An 8,203-nucleotide genomic window follows, 5' to 3' on the forward strand; every position below is an offset into this window, starting at 1 on the left:
TTTCTAACTCTACAAAACAAAATGGTTAGAAAAACAACTTTGAAATCAACTAATGAAAATGAAAGAAAGTTTTAGTCATACCTTCAACACCATAGAGTTGCCAAGATAGGTCATCAATCAGTGTGTACAAGTGGAAGCTATAGCTCAAAGGCACACAGTTTCAAAGCAAGCACACTCAAACCTTGAATAGAGAACATGCTTCGACTCTAATTCTCACAGATAACACTCAATCACTCAGAACCTATGTTTTAATTCTCTCAAGAAAGCATAAGTGAGTGTATGAAATAGAAGCACAAATTTGGTTAGATCTCATGAAAGGAATTAAATACTAAGAATAGAGATACACACATACTTACCAGCACCCATGAATACATCCTCAAAGATCAGCTAGGTCTTTCACAATGTTGTAATGAAAGGCTAAGGTTTAGGGGAAATGGAAGAATTGGAAGGAAAAACAAATAACTTAAGAACATACCAAGGTTGCATGCTTCATTAATCTGCAAGGCATCATTGATTTAGATTGGCATGGCAGCAAACTTCATGGTATCACCTGGCATGGACTTTATTTTTCACACTTAGATCAAATCGAAACACTTTCATCTTCGTTGATTTGATCTGCATCTTCATTAACTTCATTGCACAGATTCACACCAAATTTCATTTAGGTACACGGCAGCAACTTCCTTGCATCAAACTTTATCTTGGCACACCTTGGTATATTTCTAAGTTATAGGGTATGGCTACAAGAGGTTAAGTATCTCAGATTGAGATACAAAGGTAGGGAAAATGATGAGGGTGATAAAAGAAAAGGCTTTGAGTGTTTGGCTTCAAGAGGGCTAATGGAACACACATATGGGTAGGGTGAAAAGAAAGCATATAGAATGGTTATACACACATAGCCTAGCATCACTTCAATGAGTTCATTCATGAATGAGAGCAAGCATATGATATCTGCAAAAGAGAATCATCCTTAGTATTCGATCAAAATGAAATGATGAGATCAATTAGAGTGAATTGAAGAAAATAAGTATGGATGAGAAATAGAACACTTTAAACCCTCTCAAGAAAGCAATTAGGCTCGATATAGCTCACTAGGGTAGTCTCCACTATTTTCCTTCAAGAATTTGAGCATGGTACTTTAGCCACCAGAATTCTAAGAGCCAAAGCTTTGTGAAGTGCAAAATTCTGATATGAAAACCTCAATGGCAGCTCCATAGCATCGATTGTATGACATTTAGAAAAAAAAAAATTAGTGACAAATGAACGAAAATTGAAACACAAATGAATGAAATTTGAAAACCTTCCCCCCAGACCTGAATTAAACATTGTCCTCAATGTGAAAGCATACAAAAGATGATTGAGAACAAACAAATGATAAAGGGAAAAGTTTAGAAGAAGGTTTAGGAAAAATATAAAAAAAAATAAATGAATATATAAGCAACTCATGGATGACCAGTTAAGGGCCTCAGAAAACACAGCCAGGGGATCCGGGAAGGTTGGAGGGGTCACAATGGTCCCGCTTAAAACCCAAACTTCTTAGACACCGAAGGTGTCGCCTAAAGAACTCCTAGACACTGTATTGACGGAGGTGCTCACTGGGGTTACCAAAAGTTAGCTTATATGAAATTTTTTTTTTTTATTTATTTAATTTTTATATTTATTTATTTATAAAAAGGAACAGAAACTTAAAAATAAAAACAAAACAAGTAAAGAGAAAGGATTGAAATGCTTCCCCTTGATGCGATTAGGTCGATTGCTACCAAGCACCTTCTTCTTGAACACATGGGTTGCCTCCCAAGAAGCGCCTTAGTTACTGTCTTGGCAAGACATTGTGCAATCAGCTAAGTTGATGGTACGAAGGGAAGTTGATCTACCACATGGCCAGTTTGGATGCCAGCTGAAACTCCCTCATAGAATGGCTTTAAACGTTGTCCATTTACTTTGAAAGTCGAGCCATCTTTAGGGTTTTGAATCTCCACAGCTCCATAGGGAGAAACATTGACCACGGTGAATGGGCCTTGCCATCTAGACTTCAATTTTCCTGGAAAGAGACGCAAACGTGAGTTAAACAAAAGAACTGACATACCTTTGGAGAACTCTTTCCGTTGAATGTTTCTGTCATGGTAACTCTTGGTTCGTTCTTTGTAAAGCTTTGCATTCTCATAAGACTCATGTCTAATTTCTTCCAATTCATTGAGCTGAAACTTTCTTGCATGGCCTGCCTTGTCTAGATCAAAATTTAACTTCTTGATGGCCCAAAAAGCATTGTGTTCAAGCTCCATTGGCAGGTGACAAGCTTTCCCAAACACAAGACGATAAGGGCTCATTCCAATGGGAGTCTTATATGCAGTCCTATAAGCCCATAATGAATCATTGAGCTTAGCTGCCCAATCTTTCCTTGTATTGTTCACCACCTTCTCCAGGATGTGCTTAATTTCTCTATTGCTTATTTCCACTTGACCAGAAGTTTGCGGATGATATGGTGTAGAGACTCGATGGGTGATGTTGTACTTCTTCATGAGTGCTTCGAATGGCTTGTTACAGAAGTGGCTGCCTCCATCACTAATGACAGCCCTTGGAGTACCAAACCTTGTGAAAATATTATCCTTCAAGAACTTCAGCACCACCTTATAATCATTGGTTTTGGTGGCTATGGCTTCCACCCATTTAGACACATAATCAACAGCAACAAGTATGTAAGTATAACCAAAGGAAGATGGGAATGGTCCCATGAAATCAATACCCCACACATCGAAGAGCTCCACAACAAGTATGTTATTCAATGGCATTTCATTCCTGCGACTTATGTTCCCCATCCTTTGGCACCTATCACACTTAACACAAAAATTAAATGCATCTTTAAATAGAGTGGGCCAAAAGAAACCAGATTGCAGAATTTTAAGTGCTGTTTTCTTAGCTCCAAAGTGACCTCCACAGGCCAATTCGTGGCTATGCCTAAGTATGCTTTCTTGCTCTTCTTCTGGAACACATCTTCTGATGAGTTGATCCGGGCAATGCTTGAATAAGAAAGGTTCATCCCATACATAATGTTTCACCATGGAAAAGAACTTCTTCTTATCCTGAGAAGTTAGATCATTTCTAAGAACACCACAAGCAAGATAATTAACAAAATCAGCATACCATGGCTCTTTGACTTGGGCAGCATATAGTTGTTCATCAGGGAAAGTCTCATTCAAGGGTAGCACAGCTCCTCCTTTTTCTTCAACCACAATTCTGCTCAAATGATCAGCTACCACATTCTCACATCCCTTCTTATCTCGAATCTCCAAATCGAATTCTTGCAGCAAGAGAATCCATCTAATCAAGCGTGGTTTGGCATCCTTCTTAGTGAGCAAGTATCTAAGGGCTGCATGGTCAGAATAAACAATTACTTTAGAACCAACAAGGTAAGAACGAAATTTTTCTAAAGCAAAAACCACAGCAAGCAACTCCTTCTCTGTTGTGGAGTAGTTGATTTGAGCATCATTCAAGGTCCGGCTAGCATAATGAATCACATGGGGCAGCTTGTTCTTCTTTTGACCTAAAACTGCACCAATAGCAAAGTCAGAGGCATCACACATTATTTCAAATGGTAAAGACCAATCCGGAGCTATGATAATAGGGGCTGAAGTTAGCTCCCTCTTCAAGGTAAAAAAAGCTTCCATGCAAGCTTCATTAAACTCAAAAACAGCATCCTTAGCAAGGAGATTACACAATGGCCTTGTAATGCTTGAGAAATTTTTGATGAACCTTCTATAGAATCCAGCATGACCTAGAAAGCTTCTAATTCCTTTAACAGAGGTAGGGGGTGGAAGATTTGAGATGAGATCGATCTTGGCTTTATCCACTTCGATTCCCTTGCTTGAAATCACATGGCCTAGCACAATGCCTTGTCTCACCATGAAGTGACACTTCTCCCAATTCAAAATCAGATTTGTTTCCTGGCATCTTTTAAGCACTAGAGACAAGTGGTGAAGACAATTATCAAAAGAGGAACCAAAAACTGAAAAATCATCCATAAATACCTCAATGAATCGTTCCACCATATCTGAAAAGATTGACATCATGCATCTTTGGAAAGTTGCTGGGGCATTGCACAAACCGAATGGCATCCTTCTATAAGCAAACGTACCAAATGGGCATGTGAATGTGGTTTTCTCTTGGTCTTCCGGAGCAATGGGAATTTGATTATAACCTGAAAAACCATCAAGAAAACAATAGTAAGCATGGCCAGATAAACGTTCAAGCATTTGATCAATAAAAGGTAAGGGGAAATGATCTTTTCTAGTGGATGTGTTCAACTTCCTGTAATCAATGCAAACTCTCCAACCAGTGACAGTTCGTGTAGGAACTAGCTCATTCTTCTCATTCTTCACAACGGTGATTCCGGACTTCTTTGGAACAACTTGCACAGGGCTCACCCACTTAGAATCTGAAATTGGGTAGATGATTCCTACATCGAGTAGCTTTAAAACTTCAGCTCTAACCACCTCTTTCATGTTGGGATTTAGCCTCCTTTGGGCATCACGAGATGGTTTGCTGTCTTCTTCCATTAAAATCCGGTGCATGCACATGGTTGGACTAATTCCTTTGATGTCTGCTATGGTCCACCCAATGGCTGTTTTATGCTCTTTTAGAACTTTAATTAAGCTCTCTTCTTCATGTGAGGAGAGACCTGCAGCAATTATAACAGGGAGAGTTTCGTTAGCACCCAAATATGTATATTTAAGATTATTGGGAAGAGGTTTAAGTTCTAGCTTTGGTGGGATGACAATGGATGGCTCCAATTTCGTGGATGATGGTCCAAGAGGCTCGATTGGTGGCCTAAAGGATGGTGGGTATGGCGGAAACACTTCTAAGGCAGCCACCACTTCTTGGAACTCCGGTTCACAAAGATCTTCCTCTTCTTGTGTTAAGACAGCTTCTAGAGCATCATTAGACTTTCTCTGCAAAATTTTGGAAGAAACCTCATGATCCACAACATCAATTGAAAAGCAAGAATCAAGAGAGATAGAAGGTTGAGATAGAGCATTAAGCATTTTAAATTCAACAGTTTCACCCAAAACAGTCATGGAGAGGGTGCTATCTTTCACTTTGATGATTGTGTCTGCAGTGGCCATGAATGGTCTGCCTAGGAGAATGGGATCAACACGATCTCCATTTGGATTGTCTTCCATGTCCATCACTACAAAATCAGCAGGGAGAATTAGTGTATTAACTTGAACTAGAATATCTTCTACAATACCTTTTGGATATTTTATAGAATGATCAGCTAGTTCAAGTCGCATTGAAGTCTTCTTCATCCCTTCTAAGCCAAGCTCTTGATAAACTGAATATGGCAAAACATTGATGCTTGCTCCCAAGTCCAACATGGCTCTTCCAACCTTCTTGCCTCCAATGTTAATGGGAATGTCAAAGCTGCCAGGATCATCTAGTTTTGGTGGAAGCTTCCTTTGCAATACAGCACTTACATTCTGGTCGAGCTTTACTCCTTCATTTGGAGCGAAATTGAGCTTGTGAGTTTTCAAGTCCTTGATGAATTTTCCATATGCAGGAATCTGTTCAATAAGATCAAGCAAAGGCAAATTGATATTAACTTTACTCAAAATATCATAAATCTCTTTAAAAGCCTTATCTTGCTTTGCTTTCTTAAGACGGCCTGGAAATGGAATCTGTGGAACATATGGAGCGGGTGGCACGTATCTATCTTCTTGAAGATGTGGTGGCACAAATTTGTCATCCCTTTTATGCAATTGGAATTGATCGGATTTCTGAGAATCTGATTTGGCCTTAGGAGCAGATTGAGAAGTTTTGAGTTGTTCTCCTTCCGTAGCCATGGTCTCCTCGTCTTTATCTTCTACAATCACAACATCATTTGAAAGATTAGAATCATCTTTATTATCAATGATCTTACCTGATCTGAGCACATGAATGGCCTTGGCTTCTGGGTTTTTTGGATTGATCTCAGTTTGGCTTGGCCATTTCCCAGGCACTCTTTGAGTTATTTCAGCAGCTATTTGGCCTAATTGGACTTCCAATTTGGAGATGGCAGCTTGTGTAGTTTGCTGAAAATTGGATTGGTTGATTGCCATCTGCTTCACTATATCTTCCAATGATGATGATGATTGTTGTGGCCTTTGGAATGAAGGGGGATTTGCTTGATTCTGGGTATTTCTCCATGAAAAGTTTGGATGATTCCTCCAACCTGGATTATAACTTTGAGAGTATGGATCATTTCTTGGACCTTGGTTGTAGGAATTTACCAACTTAGCTTGCTCTTGCACAAATTCTGGATATCCAGCCCCAAGTGGACAAGCTGTGGTAGCATGGTCATGAGATTCACAAATGCTACACACTTCCTTCGGAGGGCTTCTTGAGTTTAATGCAAGAAGAGCATCTAGCTTTTGTTCCAGTTTTGAAATCTGCACACTAGAAGCATCATTAGAACCACTAATAACACGTTTACCTCTTGTATCCGTATGTTGGGTCTCCATTGCTATCTCCTCAAAGAGTTCGTACGTTTCTTCTGGAGTTTTGGTTTTAAAAGAACCACCTGCAAAATTGGTGACTATATTATGACTAGAAGGGGTTAGTCCTTTATAAAACATACGCATTTGAAGCTTCAATGGAATCCCATGATGAGGACATTGGTTGAGCAACCCATTGAATTTCTCCCATGCTTCACAAAACGATTCATCATCTTGCTGTGCAAATAACAAGATCTTGTCCCTAAGCATGTCGGTCTTTTGCGTGGAGAAGTATTTTTCCAGGAACTTCTTTTGAATGGCAGACCATGTAGTGAGTGAACCAGGCTTCAAAGAATTCAACCAATACTTCGCCTTATCCTTTAAAGTGTATGGAAACACTCTCATTCGAAGTTGATCTTCTGTCACACCTGTCAAGGGAAAAGAACTCACAACATTAAAAATATCCTTTATATGAGTCAATGGATCTTCATTAGGTAAACCATAAAAGGAAGGCAGCATATTAAGATGAGAAGATTTAAGCTCATAATTTCGAGCTACAGTGGGCAGCAAAATGCTTGAAGGAGATGCTGGAATTGTTGGGATATCAAGTTCTCCCATGAACTCAATGGCAGCCATCATTTCTTCTTCTTCTTGGTCTGAACTTGCTTCCGAATTTGAAAGTGAAGAACCGGGAAGTTCAGTGTGGAGAGCAAGACTTGTAAATGTAGCAAGAGCTTGCTCTTTTGCAGTTGACAACTCCCTTTCTAGACGATTCTGAATTTCAGAGGTCACTCGTCTGGGTTGCAATGATGGTCCTGCGTTCAAAGATCTAGAACGTTGGAACGAAGACCTCACTTGTTCAAGTAATGGATTTTTAGACATAAACTACCTGAAACAGAAAATTTGATTAATTAGAAACACTAAAAAGAATAGGGTAACCTTGGGCACATAACCAGGGAAGAACTTTCGTTCAGTCCCCGGCAACGGCGCCAAAATTTGTTGTTAATAATATGTTAACTCGCAATTGTACGGGGCAATTAGTAGTATAGCAAGACAAGTACGAGGTCGTACCCACGAAGACTGAGAAGTTCAAATTAGTTATGTACTTTAGATTACCAAATTCAAGAAGTTAGGAAGTTAAATCTAAAACAGAATTTAAAGCAAGAGTGAGTTTGAAAACAAATGCAGCAAGATTAAAATGAACTTTGAAGTGAGAATGCTTGTGATTATAGAAAGAAATGAACAAACTGAAATTGCAACGGAAAGCAAGTAAACAAAAGTAACAAAGGGTGGTTTTGAAAGTTAAAACACAGGTTTGGAGACTAGGGCATTCGATTCACCATAACAATTCAATTCTGGGTTATAAAGATTCAAGTAACAAGTCTAATTCAGATTCAAAGATTGATTCTAGCTAAAGTATGATTAGGCCATGGTGTTTGGTCCTAACCTTGTGTTCCTAATTCCCTAATTTGATCATTTGTTGTCTAACCTAAAATTAAGCATTAGGAACCCATTAAGCATAGAAGAACATTTTAAACAACCAAGTATGTATCTAATCCCTGTTGTCCAATGTCCATACATACTCTTCCTATTCATAGTTCAATTCGAATTAAAGCATGGTGTATACTCTTAATTCAAACCAAGATAGTTAACAAACAAGTTCTAATGGTGATCAATCATTCAAACAAGCATGTTAACTTATAAGCATAATGAATAAGAACATGAATCATGAATCA

The 8,203-nt window shown here is 38.8% G+C and overlaps 1 non-coding gene across 1 annotated transcript; it reads left to right on the plus strand.

Annotated features, from left to right (window-relative positions):
• The first annotated feature begins 6,630 nt into the window (after window positions 1-6,630).
• LOC148294714 (small nucleolar RNA R71) lies at window positions 6,631-6,737 on the plus strand. Its single transcript, XR_015835622.1, has one exon. It is a non-coding gene; the product is annotated as a small nucleolar RNA R71 (small nucleolar RNA).
• The last annotated feature ends 1,466 nt before the right edge of the window (window positions 6,738-8,203 follow it).

This window comes from Prunus avium, chromosome 4 (assembly GCF_965620075.1).
Source record: "Prunus avium chromosome 4, drPruAviu1.hap1.1, whole genome shotgun sequence".
Lineage (NCBI taxonomy): Eukaryota > Viridiplantae > Streptophyta > Magnoliopsida > Rosales > Rosaceae > Prunus > Prunus avium.